This window comes from Eucyclogobius newberryi, unplaced genomic scaffold (genome assembly GCF_026437365.1).
Source record: "Eucyclogobius newberryi isolate DKJ021-1_F unplaced genomic scaffold, fEucNew1.0.hap1 SCAF_438, whole genome shotgun sequence".
Lineage (NCBI taxonomy): Eukaryota > Metazoa > Chordata > Actinopteri > Gobiiformes > Gobiidae > Eucyclogobius > Eucyclogobius newberryi.
In genome coordinates, this window is record NW_027316099.1 from 1 (window position 1) to 16,570 (window position 16,570).

Sequence of the window (16,570 nt, forward strand, 5' to 3'; positions counted from 1 at the left end):
ACGCGCGAAAGGTCCTCGGCTCGAAACCGGGCAGAAACAAAGCCTCCTTTTATGTTTGCTTCAATCTTTAACACGGTTCATTCCAAACTCGATGGTTTATTCCTAGAAAAGAGGGAGGAGCGGAGGAATTGTCGGCGTAGTCCTTCAAACTTTTCATCACAGAGATCGGGGGAAAAAGACACCGACACACACGCCCCAAAAAAAAAAAAAAAAAAGGGGCCCCCCTGCAGCCCCATATGTCCTCGTTAGTATAGTGGACAGTATCTCCGCTTGTCACGCGGAAGACCTGGGTTCGATTCCCAGACGGGGAGAGAAAGTGCGTTTTACCCAGCACGAAAGCGTTGCACTGACGCTGAGGACTTGTCCCACCAACGTACCTGCGCTACACTATCGCTTCTGTAGTGTAGCGGTTATCACGTTTGCCTCACACGCAAAAGGTCCCCGGCTCGAAACCGGGCAGAAGCACGCCCTCATGCGAAGACTTTACTTGTCGAGGATGGGTTTGAAAGTCGGTGTTGCGTTTGACCCCCCCCCCCAAAAAAAACAAAACAACTAGTCACATGTACTGTACTCCACAAAGGGGCCACTCAAATTCCAAAGGTGGCCTATTTTGCACAAGGGTTTACGTGGAATGGGCTACCTCCCAAGGGGGTTGGGTTTAGGAACAGATACTTCACCTTCCCTCCCCCTCTTCTCCAGTCAGGGCTTTTGGCGGGAGATTTGAAATATCCAGCCCTTCCACTCAAAACGTCTCCGAGAATTTTTGTCCACTTCCGGAGCAGACAAACGGCAAGGAAGCGTTTAACATGAGGGTATGATGGCACATTTGCATGTAACGTGACGGCGAAAACAAACTGAATGACTTTTTTTAACCTGAGAGAGGAGGTGCACCGATCTCGGAGGTACTGCAATACCGAGCCGATGCGTGGAGTGGACGGAGCAAGCCCCAAATTCCATCTCCCTGGTCCAAAAATCAATTTAATATACGGTCCCCGGGTAGGGGACGTATCAGATATTAAACTGATAAGAACAGATACTACACTTGATCTTAGCCAAAAGGCCGAGAAGCGATGCCCACAATGGGTTCGGGGAGCAGTGAGCTCTCCCCACGCTGACCCTCCCGTCAACGGTCCAAAGCGGCGCCCGCGCAAAGCGCCCGGCGGAGGGGCCGGAGCGCGAGCGGCGTACATGGAAACGACCCTTTGGGTTTTTTTTTTTTTCCTCTGACAAAAAACAAGAGGGGAGAGCGCGAACGCAGTCCCCCACTACCAGAAATTATGCAGTTGAGATTCCCACATTTGGGGAATTCACAGGGGTCAGCACATCCTGTTTGTGCAATGGACGAGCCTCGCCCTGGGTGAACCACCTTCCTGATCATGGTGTCGCCCCTGCCAGGTAAGTATGAGTTGCTCCGCTCCGAGCCAAGGCCCAGGCCCTGGAAGAGGCAATGTGGCAGCATGGTCCTTCCGGCCATTTGCATGGACCAGCTTCCACCCGACGATTGAGCCCCAGGTTAAACGGCAGCGATACACACGCAAGTCTGTGCGTTCTAAGCACTCTTTTTTACTTTTAAAGTTCTTGAACACGGGATGCCAAACGGAGGGTACGCAAGGGCATGTTTAAAGGCCGACAAGACACAACCTTTGCTCTTGGAGGATGACCGCTTGCTTGCTTTAGACATAGGTAGAAAAGCCCCGCATTGAAGCAGGGCATCAAAAAATTGGAAAGATCTCTTGTTGTCCCTCTCCACGGAAATCTTTAGTAAAAGGCGAAAGATTTATACGCTCTGAAGAGAAACAAGAGTGCCACGTTGCAGCGCCACATGGGGCGATCGGGGGAAAAAGACACCGACACACACGCCCCAAAAAAAAAAAAAAAAAAAAAGGGGCCCCCCTGCAGCCCCATATGTCCTCGTTAGTATAGTGGACAGTATCTCCGCTTGTCACGCGGAAGACCTGGGTTCGATTCCCAGACGGGGAGAGAAAGTGCGTTTTACCCAGCACGAAAGCGTTGCACTGACGCTGAGGACTTGTCCCACCAACGTACCTGCGCTACACTATCGCTTCTGTAGTGTAGCGGTTATCACGTTTGCCTCACACGCAAAAGGTCCCCGGCTCGAAACCGGGCAGAAGCACGCCCTCATGCGAAGACTTTACTTGTCGAGGATGGGTTTGAAAGTCGGTGTTGCGTTTGACCCCCCCCCCAAAAAAAAACAAAACAACTAGTCACATGTACTGTACTCCACAAAGGGGCCACTCAAATTCCAAAGGTGGCCTATTTTGCACAAGGGTTTACGTGGAATGGGCTACCTCCCAAGGGGGTTGGGTTTAGGAACAGATACTTCACCTTCCCTCCCCCTCTTCTCCAGTCAGGGCTTTTGGCGGGAGATTTGAAATATCCAGCCCTTCCACTCAAAACGTCTCCGAGAATTTTTGTCCACTTCCGGAGCAGACAAACGGCAAGGAAGCGTTTAACATGAGGGTATGATGGCACATTTGCATGTAACGTGACGGCGAAAACAAACTGAATGACTTTTTTTAACCTGAGAGAGGAGGTGCACCGTTCTCGGAGGTACTGCAATACCGAGCCGATGCGTGGAGTGGACGGAGCAAGCCCCAAATTCCATCTCCCTGGTCCAAAAATCAATTTAATATACGGTCCCCGGGTAGGGGACGTATCAGATATTAAACTGATAAGAACAGATACTACACTTGATCTTAGCCAAAAGGCCGAGAAGCGATGCCCACAATGGGTTCGGGGAGCAGTGAGCTCTCCCCACGCTGACCCTCCCGTCAACGGTCCAAAGCGGCGCCCGCGCAAAGCGCCCGGCGGAGGGGCCGGAGCGCGAGCGGCGTACATGGAAACGACCCTTTGGGTTTTTTTTTTTTTCCTCTGACAAAAAACAACAGGGGAGAGCGCGAACGCAGTCCCCCACTACCAGAAATTATGCAGTTGAGATTCCCACATTTGGGGAATTCACAGGGGTCAGCACATCCTGTTTGTGCAATGGACGAGCCTCGCCCTGGGTGAACCACCTTCCTGATCATGGTGTCGCCCCTGCCAGGTAAGTATGAGTTGCTCCGCTCCGAGCCAAGGCCCAGGCCCTGGAAGAGGCAATGTGGCAGCATGGTCCTTCCGGCCATTTGCATGGACCAGCTTCCACCCGACGATTGAGCCCCAGGTTAAACGGCAGCGATACACACGCAAGTCTGTGCGTTCTAAGCACTCTTTTTTACTTTTAAAGTTCTTGAACACGGGATGCCAAACGGAGGGTACGCAAGGGCATGTTTAAAGGCCGACAAGACACAACCTTTGCTCTTGGAGGATGACCGCTTGCTTGCTTTAGACATAGGTAGAAAAGCCCCGCATTGAAGCAGGGCATCAAAAAATTGGAAAGATCTCTTGTTGTCCCTCTCCACGGAAATCTTTAGTAAAAGGCGAAAGATTTATACGCTCTGAAGAGAAACAAGAGTGCCACGTTGCAGCGCCACACGGCGTCCAGTACTTGAGGGCACACGGGGCTTCATCACGGGCAGTGTACTTCTGTTCACGCGCTCATTTGCATCGGCGGTCGCGCGGCAAAAGGGACACGACAGGCTCGCACGTCGTTTCTGTAGTGTAGCGGTTGTCACGTTCGCCTAATGCGCGAAAGGTCCTCGGCTCGAAACCGGGCAGAAACAAAGCCTCCTTTTATGTTTGCTTCAATCTTTAACACGGTTCATTCCAAACTCGATGGTTTATTCCTAGAAAAGAGGGAGGAGCGGAGGAATTGTCGGCGTAGTCCTTCAAACTTTTCATCACAGAGATCGGGGGAAAAAGACACCGACACACACGCCCCAAAAAAAAAAAAAAAAAAAAAGGGGCCCCCCTGCAGCCCCATATGTCCTCGTTAGTATAGTGGACAGTATCTCCGCTTGTCACGCGGAAGACCTGGGTTCGATTCCCAGACGGGGAGAGAAAGTGCGTTTTACCCAGCACGAAAGCGTTGCACTGACGCTGAGGACTTGTCCCACCAACGTACCTGCGCTACACTATCGCTTCTGTAGTGTAGCGGTTATCACGTTTGCCTCACACGCAAAAGGTCCCCGGCTCGAAACCGGGCAGAAGCACGCCCTCATGCGAAGACTTTACTTGTCGAGGATGGGTTTGAAAGTCGGTGTTGCGTTTGACCCCCCCCCCAAAAAAAAACAAAACAACTAGTCACATGTACTGTACTCCACAAAGGGGCCACTCAAATTCCAAAGGTGGCCTATTTTGCACAAGGGTTTACGTGGAATGGGCTACCTCCCAAGGGGGTTGGGTTTAGGAACAGATACTTCACCTTCCCTCCCCCTCTTCTCCAGTCAGGGCTTTTGGCGGGAGATTTGAAATATCCAGCCCTTCCACTCAAAACGTCTCCGAGAATTTTTGTCCACTTCCGGAGCAGACAAACGGCAAGGAAGCGTTTAACATGAGGGTATGATGGCACATTTGCATGTAACGTGACGGCGAAAACAAACTGAATGACTTTTTTTAACCTGAGAGAGGAGGTGCACCGTTCTCGGAGGTACTGCAATACCGAGCCGATGCGTGGAGTGGACGGAGCAAGCCCCAAATTCCATCTCCCTGGTCCAAAAATCAATTTAATATACGGTCCCCGGGTAGGGGACGTATCAGATATTAAACTGATAAGAACAGATACTACACTTGATCTTAGCCAAAAGGCCGAGAAGCGATGCCCACAATGGGTTCGGGGAGCAGTGAGCTCTCCCCACGCTGACCCTCCCGTCAACGGTCCAAAGCGGCGCCCGCGCAAAGCGCCCGGCGGAGGGGCCGGAGCGCGAGCGGCGTACATGGAAACGACCCTTTGGGTTTTTTTTTTTTTCCTCTGACAAAAAACAAGAGGGGAGAGCGCGAACGCAGTCCCCCACTACCAGAAATTATGCAGTTGAGATTCCCACATTTGGGGAATTCACAGGGGTCAGCACATCCTGTTTGTGCAATGGACGAGCCTCGCCCTGGGTGAACCACCTTCCTGATCATGGTGTCGCCCCTGCCAGGTAAGTATGAGTTGCTCCGCTCCGAGCCAAGGCCCAGGCCCTGGAAGAGGCAATGTGGCAGCATGGTCCTTCCGGCCATTTGCATGGACCAGCTTCCACCCGACGATTGAGCCCCAGGTTAAACGGCAGCGATACACACGCAAGTCTGTGCGTTCTAAGCACTCTTTTTTACTTTTAAAGTTCTTGAACACGGGATGCCAAACGGAGGGTACGCAAGGGCATGTTTAAAGGCCGACAAGACACAACCTTTGCTCTTGGAGGATGACCGCTTGCTTGCTTTAGACATAGGTAGAAAAGCCCCGCATTGAAGCAGGGCATCAAAAAATTGGAAAGATCTCTTGTTGTCCCTCTCCACGGAAATCTTTAGTAAAAGGCGAAAGATTTATACGCTCTGAAGAGAAACAAGAGTGCCACGTTGCAGCGCCACACGGCGTCCAGTACTTGAGGGCACACGGGGCTTCATCACGGGCAGTGTACTTCTGTTCACGCGCTCATTTGCATCGGCGGTCGCGCGGCAAAAGGGACACGACAGGCTCGCACGTCGTTTCTGTAGTGTAGCGGTTATCACGTTCGCCTAACGCGCGAAAGGTCCTCGGCTCGAAACCGGGCAGAAACAAAGCCTCCTTTTATGTTTGCTTCAATCTTTAACACGGTTCATTCCAAACTCGATGGTTTATTCCTAGAAAAGAGGGAGGAGCGGAGGAATTGTCGGCGTAGTCCTTCAAACTTTTCATCACAGAGATCGGGGGAAAAAGACACCGACACACACGCCCCAAAAAAAAAAAAAAAAAAAAGGGGCCCCCCTGCAGCCCCATATGTCCTCGTTAGTATAGTGGACAGTATCTCCGCTTGTCACGCGGAAGACCTGGGTTCGATTCCCAGACGGGGAGAGAAAGTGCGTTTTACCCAGCACGAAAGCGTTGCACTGACGCTGAGGACTTGTCCCACCAACGTACCTGCGCTACACTATCGCTTCTGTAGTGTAGCGGTTATCACGTTTGCCTCACACGCTAAAGGTCCCCGGCTCGAAACCGGGCAGAAGCACGCCCTCATGCGAAGACTTTACTTGTCGAGGATGGGTTTGAAAGTCGGTGTTGCGTTTGACCCCCCCCCCAAAAAAAAACAAAACAACTAGTCACATGTACTGTACTCCACAAAGGGGCCACTCAAATTCCAAAGGTGGCCTATTTTGCACAAGGGTTTACGTGGAATGGGCTACCTCCCAAGGGGGTTGGGTTTAGGAACAGATACTTCACCTTCCCTCCCCCTCTTCTCCAGTCAGGGCTTTTGGCGGGAGATTTGAAATATCCAGCCCTTCCACTCAAAACGTCTCCGAGAATTTTTGTCCACTTCCGGAGCAGACAAACGGCAAGGAAGCGTTTAACATGAGGGTATGATGGCACATTTGCATGTAACGTGACGGCGAAAACAAACTGAATGACTTTTTTTAACCTGAGAGAGGAGGTGCACCGTTCTCGGAGGTACTGCAATACCGAGCCGATGCGTGGAGTGGACGGAGCAAGCCCCAAATTCCATCTCCCTGGTCCAAAAATCAATTTAATATACGGTCCCCGGGTAGGGGACGTATCAGATATTAAACTGATAAGAACAGATACTACACTTGATCTTAGCCAAAAGGCCGAGAAGCGATGCCCACAATGGGTTCGGGGAGCAGTGAGCTCTCCCCACGCTGACCCTCCCGTCAACGGTCCAAAGCGGCGCCCGCGCAAAGCGCCCGGCGGAGGGGCCGGAGCGCGAGCGGCGTACATGGAAACGACCCTTTGGGTTTTTTTTTTTTTCCTCTGACAAAAAACAAGAGGGGAGAGCGCGAACGCAGTCCCCCACTACCAGAAATTATGCAGTTGAGATTCCCACATTTGGGGAATTCACAGGGGTCAGCACATCCTGTTTGTGCAATGGACGAGCCTAGCCCTGGGTGAACCACCTTCCTGATCATGGTGTCGCCCCTGCCAGGTAAGTATGAGTTGCTCCGCTCCGAGCCAAGGCCCAGGCCCTGGAAGAGGCAATGTGGCAGCATGGTCCTTCCGGCCATTTGCATGGACCAGCTTCCACCCGACGATTGAGCCCCAGGTTAAACGGCAGCGATACACACGCAAGTCTGTGCGTTCTAAGCACTCTTTTTTACTTTTAAAGTTCTTGAACACGGGATGCCAAACGGAGGGTACGCAAGGGCATGTTTAAAGGCCGACAAGACACAACCTTTGCTCTTGGAGGATGACCGCTTGCTTGCTTTAGACATAGGTAGAAAAGCCCCGCATTGAAGCAGGGCATCAAAAAATTGGAAAGATCTCTTGTTGTCCCTCTCCACGGAAATCTTTAGTAAAAGGCGAAAGATTTATACGCTCTGAAGAGAAACAAGAGTGCCACGTTGCAGCGCCACACGGCGTCCAGTACTTGAGGGCACACGGGGCTTCATCACGGGCAGTGTACTTCTGTTCACGCGCTCATTTGCATCGGCGGTCGCGCGGCAAAAGGGACACGACAGGCTCGCACGTCGTTTCTGTAGTGTAGCGGTTATCACGTTCGCCTAACGCGCGAAAGGTCCTCGGCTCGAAACCGGGCAGAAACAAAGCCTCCTTTTATGTTTGCTTCAATCTTTAACACGGTTCATTCCAAACTCGATGGTTTATTCCTAGAAAAGAGGGAGGAGCGGAGGAATTGTCGGCGTAGTCCTTCAAACTTTTCATCAAAGAGATCGGGGGAAAAAGACACCGACACACACGCCCCAAAAAAAAAAAAAAAAAAAAAGGGGCCCCCCTGCAGCCCCATATGTCCTCGTTAGTATAGTGGACAGTATCTCCGCTTGTCACGCGGAAGACCTGGGTTCGATTCCCAGACGGGGAGAGAAAGTGCGTTTTACCCAGCACGAAAGCGTTGCACTGACGCTGAGGACTTGTCCCACCAACGTACCTGCGCTACACTATCGCTTCTGTAGTGTAGCGGTTATCACGTTTGCCTCACACGCAAAAGGTCCCCGGCTCGAAACCGGGCAGAAGCACGCCCTCATGCGAAGACTTTACTTGTCGAGGATGGGTTTGAAAGTCGGTGTTGCGTTTGACCCCCCCCCCAAAAAAAAACAAAACAACTAGTCACATGTACTGTACTCCACAAAGGGGCCACTCAAATTCCAAAGGTGGCCTATTTTGCACAAGGGTTTACGTGGAATGGGCTACCTCCCAAGGGGGTTGGGTTTAGGAACAGATACTTCACCTTCCCTCCCCCTCTTCTCCAGTCAGGGCTTTTGGCGGGAGATTTGAAATATCCAGCCCTTCCACTCAAAACGTCTCCGAGAATTTTTGTCCACTTCCGGAGCAGACAAACGGCAAGGAAGCGTTTAACATGAGGGTATGATGGCACATTTGCATGTAACGTGACGGCGAAAACAAACTGAATGACTTTTTTTAACCTGAGAGAGGAGGTGCACCGTTCTCGGAGGTACTGCAATACCGAGCCGATGCGTGGAGTGGACGGAGCAAGCCCCAAATTCCATCTCCCTGGTCCAAAAATCAATTTAATATACGGTCCCCGGGTAGGGGACGTATCAGATATTAAACTGATAAGAACAGATACTACACTTGATCTTAGCCAAAAGGCCGAGAAGCGATGCCCACAATGGGTTCGGGGAGCAGTGAGCTCTCCCCACGCTGACCCTCCCGTCAACGGTCCAAAGCGGCGCCCGCGCAAAGCGCCCGGCGGAGGGGCCGGAGCGCGAGCGGCGTACATGGAAACGACCCTTTGGGTTTTTTTTTTTTTCCTCTGACAAAAAACAAGAGGGGAGAGCGCGAACGCAGTCCCCCACTACCAGAAATTATGCAGTTGAGATTCCCACATTTGGGGAATTCACAGGGGTCAGCACATTCTGTTTGTGCAATGGACGAGCCTCGCCCTGGGTGAACCACCTTCCTGATCATGGTGTCGCCCCTGCCAGGTAAGTATGAGTTGCTCCGCTCCGAGCCAAGGCCCAGGCCCTGGAAGAGGCAATGTGGCAGCATGGTCCTTCCGGCCATTTGCATGGACCAGCTTCCACCCGACGATTGAGCCCCAGGTTAAACGGCAGCGATACACACGCAAGTCTGTGCGTTCTAAGCACTCTTTTTTACTTTTAAAGTTCTTGAACACGGGATGCCAAACGGAGGGTACGCAAGGGCATGTTTAAAGGCCGACAAGACACAACCTTTGCTCTTGGAGGATGACCGCTTGCTTGCTTTAGACATAGGTAGAAAAGCCCCGCATTGAAGCAGGGCATCAAAAAATTGGAAAGATCTCTTGTTGTCCCTCTCCACGGAAATCTTTAGTAAAAGGCGAAAGATTTATACGCTCTGAAGAGAAACAAGAGTGCCACGTTGCAGCGCCACACGGCGTCCAGTACTTGAGGGCACACGGGGCTTCATCACGGGCAGTGTACTTCTGTTCACGCGCTCATTTGCATCGGCGGTCGCGCGGCAAAAGGGACACGACAGGCTCGCACGTCGTTTCTGTAGTGTAGCGGTTGTCACGTTCGCCTAACGCGCGAAAGGTCCTCGGCTCGAAACCGGGCAGAAACAAAGCCTCCTTTTATGTTTGCTTCAATCTTTAACACGGTTCATTCCAAACTCGATGGTTTATTCCTAGAAAAGAGGGAGGAGCGGAGGAATTGTCGGCGTAGTCCTTCAAACTTTTCATCACAGAGATCGGGGGAAAAAAGACACCGACACACACGCCCCAAAAAAAAAAAAAAAAAAAAGGGGCCCCCCTGCAGCCCCATATGTCCTCGTTAGTATAGTGGACAGTATCTCCGCTTGTCACGCGGAAGACCTGGGTTCGATTCCCAGACGGGGAGAGAAAGTGCGTTTTACCCAGCACGAAAGCGTTGCACTGACGCTGAGGACTTGTCCCACCAACGTACCTGCGCTACACTATCGCTTCTGTAGTGTAGCGGTTATCACGTTTACCTCACACGCAAAAGGTCCCCGGCTCGAAACCGGGCAGAAGCACGCCCTCATGCGAAGACTTTACTTGTCGAGGATGGGTTTGAAAGTCGGTGTTGCGTTTGACCCCCCCCCCAAAAAAAAACAAAACAACTAGTCACATGTACTGTACTCCACAAAGGGGCCACTCAAATTCCAAAGGTGGCCTATTTTGCACAAGGGTTTACGTGGAATGGGCTACCTCCCAAGGGGGTTGGGTTTAGGAACAGATACTTCACCTTCCCTCCCCCTCTTCTCCAGTCAGGGCTTTTGGCGGGAGATTTGAAATATCCAGCCCTTCCACTCAAAACGTCTCCGAGAATTTTTGTCCACTTCCGGAGCAGACAAACGGCAAGGAAGCGTTTAACATGAGGGTATGATGGCACATTTGCATGTAACGTGACGGCGAAAACAAACTGAATGACTTTTTTTAACCTGAGAGAGGAGGTGCACCGTTCTCGGAGGTACTGCAATACCGAGCCGATGCGTGGAGTGGACGGAGCAAGCCCCAAATTCCATCTCCCTGGTCCAAAAATCAATTTAATATACGGTCCCCGGGTAGGGGACGTATCAGATATTAAACTGATAAGAACAGATACTACACTTGATCTTAGCCAAAAGGCCGAGAAGCGATGCCCACAATGGGTTCGGGGAGCAGTGAGCTCTCCCCACGCTGACCCTCCCGTCAACGGTCCAAAGCGGCGCCCGCGCAAAGCGCCCGGCGGAGGGGCCGGAGCGCGAGCGGCGTACATGGAAACGACCCTTTGGGTTTTTTTTTTTTTCCTCTGACAAAAAACAAGAGGGGAGAGCGCGAACGCAGTCCCCCACTACCAGAAATTATGCAGTTGAGATTCCCACATTTGGGGAATTCACAGGGGTCAGCACATCCTGTTTGTGCAATGGACGAGCCTCGCCCTGGGTGAACCACCTTCCTGATCATGGTGTCGCCCCTGCCAGGTAAGTATGAGTTGCTCCGCTCCGAGCCAAGGCCCAGGCCCTGGAAGAGGCAATGTGGCAGCATGGTCCTTCCGGCCATTTGCATGGACCAGCTTCCACCCGACGATTGAGCCCCAGGTTAAACGGCAGCGATACACACGCAAGTCTGTGCGTTCTAAGCACTCTTTTTTACTTTTAAAGTTCTTGAACACGGGATGCCAAACGGAGGGTACGCAAGGGCATGTTTAAAGGCCGACAAGACACAACCTTTGCTCTTGGAGGATGACCGCTTGCTTGCTTTAGACATAGGTAGAAAAGCCCCGCATTGAAGCAGGGCATCAAAAAATTGGAAAGATCTCTTGTTGTCCCTCTCCACGGAAATCTTTAGTAAAAGGCGAAAGATTTATACGCTCTGAAGAGAAACAAGAGTGCCACGTTGCAGCGCCACACGGCGTCCAGTACTTGAGGGCACACGGGGCTTCATCACGGGCAGTGTACTTCTGTTCACGCGCTCATTTGCATCGGCGGTCGCGCGGCAAAAGGGACACGACAGGCTCGCACGTCGTTTCTGTAGTGTAGCGGTTATCACGTTCGCCTAACGCGCGAAAGGTCCTCGGCTCGAAACCGGGCAGAAACAAAGCCTCCTTTTATGTTTGCACAATCTTTAACACGGTTCATTCCAAACTCGATGGTTTATTCCTAGAAAAGAGGGAGGAGCGGAGGAATTGTCGGCGTAGTCCTTCAAACTTTTCATCACAGAGATCGGGGGAAAAAGACACCGACACACACGCCCCAAAAAAAAAAAAAAAAAAAAAGGGGCCCCCCTGCAGCCCCATATGTCCTCGTTAGTATAGTGGACAGTATCTCCGCTTGTCACGCGGAAGACCTGGGTTCGATTCCCAGACGGGGAGAGAAAGTGCGTTTTACCCAGCACGAAAGCGTTGCACTGACGCTGAGGACTTGTCCCACCAACGTACCTGCGCTACACTATCGCTTCTGTAGTGTAGCGGTTATCACGTTTGCCTCACACGCAAAAGGTCCCCGGCTCGAAACCGGGCAGAAGCACGCCCTCATGCGAAGACTTTACTTGTCGAGGATGGGTTTGAAAGTCGGTGTTGCGTTTGACCCCCCCCCCAAAAAAAAACAAAACAACTAGTCACATGTACTGTACTCCACAAAGGGGCCACTCAAATTCCAAAGGTGGCCTATTTTGCACAAGGGTTTACGTGGAATGGGCTACCTCCCAAGGGGGTTGGGTTTAGGAACAGATACTTCACCTTCCCTCCCCCTCTTCTCCAGTCAGGGCTTTTGGCGGGAGATTTGAAATATCCAGCCCTTCCACTCAAAACGTCTCCGAGAATTTTTGTCCACTTCCGGAGCAGACAAACGGCAAGGAAGCGTTTAACATGAGGGTATGATGGCACATTTGCATGTAACGTGACGGCGAAAACAAACTGAATGACTTTTTTTAACCTGAGAGAGGAGGTGCACCGTTCTCGGAGGTACTGCAATACCGAGCCGATGCGTGGAGTGGACGGAGCAAGCCCCAAATTCCATCTCCCTGGTCCAAAAATCAATTTAATATACGGTCCCCGGGTAGGGGACGTATCAGATATTAAACTGATAAGAACAGATACTACACTTGATCTTAGCCAAAAGGCCGAGAAGCGATGCCCACAATGGGTTCGGGGAGCAGTGAGCTCTCCCCACGCTGACCCTCCCGTCAACGGTCCAAAGCGGCGCCCGCGCAAAGCGCCCGGCGGAGGGGCCGGAGCGCGAGCGGCGTACATGGAAACGACCCTTTGGGTTTTTTTTTTTTTCCTCTGACAAAAAACAAGAGGGGAGAGCGCGAACGCAGTCCCCCACTACCAGAAATTATGCAGTTGAGATTCCCACATTTGGGGAATTCACAGGGGTCAGCACATCCTGTTTGTGCAATGGACGAGCCTCGCCCTGGGTGAACCACCTTCCTGATCATGGTGTCGCCCCTGCCAGGTAAGTATGAGTTGCTCCGCTCCGAGCCAAGGCCCAGGCCCTGGAAGAGGCAATGTGGCAGCATGGTCCTTCCGGCCATTTGCATGGACCAGCTTCCACCCGACGATTGAGCCCCAGGTTAAACGGCAGCGATACACACGCAAGTCTGTGCGTTCTAAGCACTCTTTTTTACTTTTAAAGTTCTTGAACACGGGATGCCAAACGGAGGGTACGCAAGGGCATGTTTAAAGGCCGACAAGACACAACCTTTGCTCTTGGAGGATGACCGCTTGCTTGCTTTAGACATAGGTAGAAAAGCCCCGCATTGAAGCAGGGCATCAAAAAATTGGAAAGATCTCTTGTTGTCCCTCTCCACGGAAATCTTTAGTAAAAGGCGAAAGATTTATACGCTCTGAAGAGAAACAAGAGTGCCACGTTGCAGCGCCACACGGCGTCCAGTACTTGAGGGCACACGGGGCTTCATCACGGGCAGTGTACTTCTGTTCACGCGCTCATTTGCATCGGCGGTCGCGCGGCAAAAGGGACACGACAGGCTCGCACGTCGTTTCTGTAGTGTAGCGGTTATCACGTTCGCCTAACGCGCGAAAGGTCCTCGGCTCGAAACCGGGCAGAAACAAAGCCTCCTTTTATGTTTGCTTCAATCTTTAACACGGTTCATTCCAAACTCGATGGTTTATTCCTAGAAAAGAGGGAGGAGCGGAGGAATTGTCGGCGTAGTCCTTCAAACTTTTCATCACAGAGATCGGGGGAAAAAGACACCGACACACACGCCCCAAAAAAAAAAAAAAAAAAAAGGGGCCCCCCTGCAGCCCCATATGTCCTCGTTAGTATAGTGGACAGTATCTCCGCTTGTCACGCGGCAGACCTGGGTTCGATTCCCAGACGGGGAGAGAAAGTGCGTTTTACCCAGCACGAAAGCGTTGCACTGAGGACTTGTCCCACCAACGTACCTGCGCTACACTATCGCTTCTGTAGTGTAGCGGTTATCACGTTTGCCTCACACGCAAAAGGTCCCCGGCTCAAAACCGGGCAGAAGCACGCCCTCATGCGAAGACTTTACTTGTCGAGGATGGGTTTGAAAGTCGGTGTTGCGTTTGACCCCCCCCCCAAAAAAAAAAAAAAACAACTAGTCACATGTACTGTACTCCACAAAGGGGCCACTCAAATTCCAAAGGTGGCCTATTTTGCACAAGGGTTTACGTGGAATGGGCTACCTCCCAAGGGGGTTGGGTTTAGGAACAGATACTTCACCTTCCCTCCCCCTCTTCTCCAGTCAGGGCTTTTGGCGGGAGATTTGAAATATCCAGCCCTTCCACTCAAAACGTCTCCGAGAATTTTTGTCCACTTCCGGAGCAGACAAACGGCAAGGAAGCGTTTAACATGAGGGTATGATGGCACATTTGCATGTAACGTGACGGCGAAAACAAACTGAATGACTTTTTTTAACCTGAGAGAGGAGGTGCACCGTTCTCGGAGGTACTGCAATACCGAGCCGATGCGTGGAGTGGACGGAGCAAGCCCCAAATTCCATCTCCCTGGTCCAAAAATCAATTTAATATACGGTCCCCGGGTAGGGGACGTATCAGATATTAAACTGATAAGAACAGATACTACACTTGATCTTAGCCAAAAGGCCGAGAAGCGATGCCCACAATGGGTTCGGGGAGCAGTGAGCTCTCCCCACGCTGACCCTCCCGTCAACGGTCCAAAGCGGCGCCCGCGCAAAGCGCCCGGCGGAGGGGCCGGAGCGCGAGCGGCGTACATGGAAACGACCCTTTGGGTTTTTTTTTTTTCCTCTGACAAAAAACAAGAGGGGAGAGCGCGAACGCAGTCCCCCACTACCAGAAATGATGCAGTTGAGATTCCCACATTTGGGGAATTCACAGGGGTCAGCACATCCTGTTTGTGCAATGGACGAGCCTCGCCCTGGGTGAACCACCTTCCTGATCATGGTGTCACCCCTGCCAGGTAAGTATGAGTTGCTCCGCTCCGAGCCAAGGCCCAGGCCCTGGAAGAGGCAATGTGGCAGCATGGTCCTTCCGGCCATTTGCATGGACCAGCTTCCACCCGACGATTGAGCCCCAGGTTAAACGGCAGTGATACACACGCAAGTCTGTGCGTTCTAAGCACTCTTTTTTACTTTTAAAGTTCTTGAACACGGGATGCCAAACGGAGGGTACGCAAGGGCATGTTTAAAGGCCGACAAGACACAACCTTTGCTCTTGGAGGATGACCGCTTGCTTGCTTTAGACATAGGTAGAAAAGCCCCGCATTGAAGCAGGGCATCAAAAAATTGGAAAGATCTCTTGTTGTCCCTCTCCACGGAAATCTTTAGTAAAAGGCGAAAGATTTATACGCTCTGAAGAGAAACAAGAGTGCCACGTTGCAGCGCCACACGGCGTCCAGTACTTGAGGGCACACGGGGCTTCATCACGGGCAGTGTACTTCTGTTCACGCGCTCATTTGCATCGGCGGTCGCGCGGCAAAAGGGACACGACAGGCTCGCACGTCGTTTCTGTAGTGTAGCGGTTATCACGTTCGCCTAACGCGCAAAGGTCCTCGGCTCGAAACCGGGCAGAAACAAAGCCTCCTTTTATGTTTGCTTCAATCTTTAACACGGTTCATTCCAAACTCGATGGTTTATTCCTAGAAAAGAGGGAGGAGCGGAGGAATTGTCGGCGTAGTCCTTCAAACTTTTCATCACAGAGATCGGGGGAAAAAGACACCGACACACACGCCCCAAAAAAAAAAAAAAAAAAAAGGGGCCCCCCTGCAGCCCCATATGTCCTCGTTAGTATAGTGGACAGTATCTCCGCTTGTCACGCGGAAGACCTGGGTTCGATTCCCAGACGGGGAGAGAAAGTGCGTTTTACCCAGCACGAAAGCGTTGCACTGACGCTGAGGACTTGTCCCACCAACGTACCTGCGCTACACTATCGCTTCTGTAGTGTAGCGGTTATCACGTTTGCCTCACACGCAAAAGGTCCCCGGCTCGAAACCGGGCAGAAGCACGCCCTCATGCGAAGACTTTACTTGTCGAGGATGGGTTTGAAAGTCGGTGTTGCGTTTGACCCCCCCCCCCAAAAAAAAACAAAACAACTAGTCACATGTACTGTACTCCACAAAGGGGCCACTCAAATTCCAAAGGTGGCCTATTTTGCACAAGGGTTTACGTGGAATGGGCTACCTCCCAAGGGGGTTGGGTTTAGGAACAGATACTTCACCTTCCCTCCCCCTCTTCTCCAGTCAGGGCTTTTGGCGGGAGATTTGAAATATCCAGCCCTTCCACTCAAAACGTCTCCGAGAATTTTTGTCCACTTCCGGAGCAGACAAACGGCAAGGAAGCGTTTAACATGAGGGTATGATGGCACATTTGCATGTAACGTGACGGCGAAAACAAACTGAATGACTTTTTTTAACCTGAGAGAGGAGGTGCACCGTTCTCGGAGGTACTGCAATACCGAGCCGATGCGTGGAGTGGACGGAGCAAGCCCCAAATTCCATCTCCCTGGTCCAAAAATCAATTTAATATACGGTCCCCGGGTAGGGGACGTATCAGATATTAAACTGATAAGAACAGATACTACACTTGATCTTAGCCAAAAGGCCGAGAAGCGATGCCCACAATGGGTT

The 16,570-nt window shown here is 51.7% G+C and overlaps 43 non-coding genes across 43 annotated transcripts; 18 read left to right on the plus strand and 25 right to left on the minus strand.

The window, feature by feature from the left end:
- Positions 1 to 239: 239 nt before the first annotated feature.
- Positions 240 to 311, plus strand: trnad-guc (transfer RNA aspartic acid (anticodon GUC)). The gene has a single exon. It is a non-coding gene; the product is annotated as a tRNA-Asp (tRNA).
- An 81-nt stretch (positions 312 to 392) lies between these two features.
- On the plus strand, positions 393 to 465 carry trnav-cac (transfer RNA valine (anticodon CAC)). The gene has a single exon. It is a non-coding gene; the product is annotated as a tRNA-Val (tRNA).
- Positions 466 to 880: 415 nt separating this feature from the next.
- Positions 881 to 1,072, minus strand: LOC140379904 (U2 spliceosomal RNA). The gene has a single exon (XR_011930816.1). It is a non-coding gene; the product is annotated as a U2 spliceosomal RNA (small nuclear RNA).
- Positions 1,073 to 1,237: 165 nt separating this feature from the next.
- Positions 1,238 to 1,403, minus strand: LOC140379900 (U1 spliceosomal RNA). Its single transcript, XR_011930812.1, has one exon. It is a non-coding gene; the product is annotated as a U1 spliceosomal RNA (small nuclear RNA).
- Positions 1,404 to 1,690: 287 nt separating this feature from the next.
- On the minus strand, positions 1,691 to 1,804 carry LOC140379849 (U5 spliceosomal RNA). Its single transcript, XR_011930764.1, has one exon. It is a non-coding gene; the product is annotated as a U5 spliceosomal RNA (small nuclear RNA).
- Positions 1,805 to 1,908: 104 nt separating this feature from the next.
- On the plus strand, positions 1,909 to 1,980 carry trnad-guc (transfer RNA aspartic acid (anticodon GUC)). The gene has a single exon. It is a non-coding gene; the product is annotated as a tRNA-Asp (tRNA).
- An 81-nt stretch (positions 1,981 to 2,061) lies between these two features.
- trnav-cac (transfer RNA valine (anticodon CAC)) lies at positions 2,062 to 2,134 on the plus strand. Its single transcript has one exon. It is a non-coding gene; the product is annotated as a tRNA-Val (tRNA).
- Positions 2,135 to 2,549: 415 nt separating this feature from the next.
- On the minus strand, positions 2,550 to 2,741 carry LOC140379905 (U2 spliceosomal RNA). Its single transcript, XR_011930817.1, has one exon. It is a non-coding gene; the product is annotated as a U2 spliceosomal RNA (small nuclear RNA).
- A 165-nt stretch (positions 2,742 to 2,906) lies between these two features.
- LOC140379896 (U1 spliceosomal RNA) lies at positions 2,907 to 3,072 on the minus strand. Its single transcript, XR_011930808.1, has one exon. It is a non-coding gene; the product is annotated as a U1 spliceosomal RNA (small nuclear RNA).
- Positions 3,073 to 3,359: 287 nt separating this feature from the next.
- Positions 3,360 to 3,473, minus strand: LOC140379850 (U5 spliceosomal RNA). The gene has a single exon (XR_011930765.1). It is a non-coding gene; the product is annotated as a U5 spliceosomal RNA (small nuclear RNA).
- Positions 3,474 to 3,883: 410 nt separating this feature from the next.
- On the plus strand, positions 3,884 to 3,955 carry trnad-guc (transfer RNA aspartic acid (anticodon GUC)). Its single transcript has one exon. It is a non-coding gene; the product is annotated as a tRNA-Asp (tRNA).
- Positions 3,956 to 4,036: 81 nt separating this feature from the next.
- trnav-cac (transfer RNA valine (anticodon CAC)) lies at positions 4,037 to 4,109 on the plus strand. Its single transcript has one exon. It is a non-coding gene; the product is annotated as a tRNA-Val (tRNA).
- Positions 4,110 to 4,524: 415 nt separating this feature from the next.
- On the minus strand, positions 4,525 to 4,716 carry LOC140379906 (U2 spliceosomal RNA). The gene has a single exon (XR_011930818.1). It is a non-coding gene; the product is annotated as a U2 spliceosomal RNA (small nuclear RNA).
- A 165-nt stretch (positions 4,717 to 4,881) lies between these two features.
- Positions 4,882 to 5,047, minus strand: LOC140379911 (U1 spliceosomal RNA). Its single transcript, XR_011930823.1, has one exon. It is a non-coding gene; the product is annotated as a U1 spliceosomal RNA (small nuclear RNA).
- A 287-nt stretch (positions 5,048 to 5,334) lies between these two features.
- LOC140379851 (U5 spliceosomal RNA) lies at positions 5,335 to 5,448 on the minus strand. Its single transcript, XR_011930766.1, has one exon. It is a non-coding gene; the product is annotated as a U5 spliceosomal RNA (small nuclear RNA).
- Positions 5,449 to 5,582: 134 nt separating this feature from the next.
- On the plus strand, positions 5,583 to 5,655 carry trnav-aac (transfer RNA valine (anticodon AAC)). The gene has a single exon. It is a non-coding gene; the product is annotated as a tRNA-Val (tRNA).
- A 202-nt stretch (positions 5,656 to 5,857) lies between these two features.
- trnad-guc (transfer RNA aspartic acid (anticodon GUC)) lies at positions 5,858 to 5,929 on the plus strand. Its single transcript has one exon. It is a non-coding gene; the product is annotated as a tRNA-Asp (tRNA).
- Positions 5,930 to 6,498: 569 nt separating this feature from the next.
- LOC140379907 (U2 spliceosomal RNA) lies at positions 6,499 to 6,690 on the minus strand. The gene has a single exon (XR_011930819.1). It is a non-coding gene; the product is annotated as a U2 spliceosomal RNA (small nuclear RNA).
- A 165-nt stretch (positions 6,691 to 6,855) lies between these two features.
- LOC140379898 (U1 spliceosomal RNA) lies at positions 6,856 to 7,021 on the minus strand. The gene has a single exon (XR_011930810.1). It is a non-coding gene; the product is annotated as a U1 spliceosomal RNA (small nuclear RNA).
- A 287-nt stretch (positions 7,022 to 7,308) lies between these two features.
- LOC140379852 (U5 spliceosomal RNA) lies at positions 7,309 to 7,422 on the minus strand. Its single transcript, XR_011930767.1, has one exon. It is a non-coding gene; the product is annotated as a U5 spliceosomal RNA (small nuclear RNA).
- A 134-nt stretch (positions 7,423 to 7,556) lies between these two features.
- Positions 7,557 to 7,629, plus strand: trnav-aac (transfer RNA valine (anticodon AAC)). The gene has a single exon. It is a non-coding gene; the product is annotated as a tRNA-Val (tRNA).
- A 203-nt stretch (positions 7,630 to 7,832) lies between these two features.
- Positions 7,833 to 7,904, plus strand: trnad-guc (transfer RNA aspartic acid (anticodon GUC)). The gene has a single exon. It is a non-coding gene; the product is annotated as a tRNA-Asp (tRNA).
- Positions 7,905 to 7,985: 81 nt separating this feature from the next.
- Positions 7,986 to 8,058, plus strand: trnav-cac (transfer RNA valine (anticodon CAC)). The gene has a single exon. It is a non-coding gene; the product is annotated as a tRNA-Val (tRNA).
- Positions 8,059 to 8,473: 415 nt separating this feature from the next.
- Positions 8,474 to 8,665, minus strand: LOC140379908 (U2 spliceosomal RNA). The gene has a single exon (XR_011930820.1). It is a non-coding gene; the product is annotated as a U2 spliceosomal RNA (small nuclear RNA).
- A 165-nt stretch (positions 8,666 to 8,830) lies between these two features.
- LOC140379897 (U1 spliceosomal RNA) lies at positions 8,831 to 8,996 on the minus strand. Its single transcript, XR_011930809.1, has one exon. It is a non-coding gene; the product is annotated as a U1 spliceosomal RNA (small nuclear RNA).
- Positions 8,997 to 9,283: 287 nt separating this feature from the next.
- Positions 9,284 to 9,397, minus strand: LOC140379853 (U5 spliceosomal RNA). Its single transcript, XR_011930768.1, has one exon. It is a non-coding gene; the product is annotated as a U5 spliceosomal RNA (small nuclear RNA).
- A 410-nt stretch (positions 9,398 to 9,807) lies between these two features.
- Positions 9,808 to 9,879, plus strand: trnad-guc (transfer RNA aspartic acid (anticodon GUC)). Its single transcript has one exon. It is a non-coding gene; the product is annotated as a tRNA-Asp (tRNA).
- Positions 9,880 to 10,448: 569 nt separating this feature from the next.
- LOC140379909 (U2 spliceosomal RNA) lies at positions 10,449 to 10,640 on the minus strand. Its single transcript, XR_011930821.1, has one exon. It is a non-coding gene; the product is annotated as a U2 spliceosomal RNA (small nuclear RNA).
- A 165-nt stretch (positions 10,641 to 10,805) lies between these two features.
- LOC140379923 (U1 spliceosomal RNA) lies at positions 10,806 to 10,971 on the minus strand. The gene has a single exon (XR_011930834.1). It is a non-coding gene; the product is annotated as a U1 spliceosomal RNA (small nuclear RNA).
- Positions 10,972 to 11,258: 287 nt separating this feature from the next.
- LOC140379854 (U5 spliceosomal RNA) lies at positions 11,259 to 11,372 on the minus strand. Its single transcript, XR_011930769.1, has one exon. It is a non-coding gene; the product is annotated as a U5 spliceosomal RNA (small nuclear RNA).
- A 134-nt stretch (positions 11,373 to 11,506) lies between these two features.
- On the plus strand, positions 11,507 to 11,579 carry trnav-aac (transfer RNA valine (anticodon AAC)). Its single transcript has one exon. It is a non-coding gene; the product is annotated as a tRNA-Val (tRNA).
- A 202-nt stretch (positions 11,580 to 11,781) lies between these two features.
- On the plus strand, positions 11,782 to 11,853 carry trnad-guc (transfer RNA aspartic acid (anticodon GUC)). The gene has a single exon. It is a non-coding gene; the product is annotated as a tRNA-Asp (tRNA).
- Positions 11,854 to 11,934: 81 nt separating this feature from the next.
- trnav-cac (transfer RNA valine (anticodon CAC)) lies at positions 11,935 to 12,007 on the plus strand. The gene has a single exon. It is a non-coding gene; the product is annotated as a tRNA-Val (tRNA).
- Positions 12,008 to 12,422: 415 nt separating this feature from the next.
- LOC140379910 (U2 spliceosomal RNA) lies at positions 12,423 to 12,614 on the minus strand. The gene has a single exon (XR_011930822.1). It is a non-coding gene; the product is annotated as a U2 spliceosomal RNA (small nuclear RNA).
- A 165-nt stretch (positions 12,615 to 12,779) lies between these two features.
- LOC140379846 (U1 spliceosomal RNA) lies at positions 12,780 to 12,945 on the minus strand. Its single transcript, XR_011930763.1, has one exon. It is a non-coding gene; the product is annotated as a U1 spliceosomal RNA (small nuclear RNA).
- A 287-nt stretch (positions 12,946 to 13,232) lies between these two features.
- Positions 13,233 to 13,346, minus strand: LOC140379855 (U5 spliceosomal RNA). Its single transcript, XR_011930770.1, has one exon. It is a non-coding gene; the product is annotated as a U5 spliceosomal RNA (small nuclear RNA).
- A 134-nt stretch (positions 13,347 to 13,480) lies between these two features.
- Positions 13,481 to 13,553, plus strand: trnav-aac (transfer RNA valine (anticodon AAC)). The gene has a single exon. It is a non-coding gene; the product is annotated as a tRNA-Val (tRNA).
- An 838-nt stretch (positions 13,554 to 14,391) lies between these two features.
- On the minus strand, positions 14,392 to 14,583 carry LOC140379912 (U2 spliceosomal RNA). The gene has a single exon (XR_011930824.1). It is a non-coding gene; the product is annotated as a U2 spliceosomal RNA (small nuclear RNA).
- A 164-nt stretch (positions 14,584 to 14,747) lies between these two features.
- LOC140379888 (U1 spliceosomal RNA) lies at positions 14,748 to 14,913 on the minus strand. Its single transcript, XR_011930801.1, has one exon. It is a non-coding gene; the product is annotated as a U1 spliceosomal RNA (small nuclear RNA).
- A 287-nt stretch (positions 14,914 to 15,200) lies between these two features.
- LOC140379856 (U5 spliceosomal RNA) lies at positions 15,201 to 15,314 on the minus strand. The gene has a single exon (XR_011930771.1). It is a non-coding gene; the product is annotated as a U5 spliceosomal RNA (small nuclear RNA).
- A 408-nt stretch (positions 15,315 to 15,722) lies between these two features.
- On the plus strand, positions 15,723 to 15,794 carry trnad-guc (transfer RNA aspartic acid (anticodon GUC)). The gene has a single exon. It is a non-coding gene; the product is annotated as a tRNA-Asp (tRNA).
- An 81-nt stretch (positions 15,795 to 15,875) lies between these two features.
- trnav-cac (transfer RNA valine (anticodon CAC)) lies at positions 15,876 to 15,948 on the plus strand. Its single transcript has one exon. It is a non-coding gene; the product is annotated as a tRNA-Val (tRNA).
- A 416-nt stretch (positions 15,949 to 16,364) lies between these two features.
- On the minus strand, positions 16,365 to 16,556 carry LOC140379913 (U2 spliceosomal RNA). The gene has a single exon (XR_011930825.1). It is a non-coding gene; the product is annotated as a U2 spliceosomal RNA (small nuclear RNA).
- Positions 16,557 to 16,570: the final 14 nt, after the last annotated feature.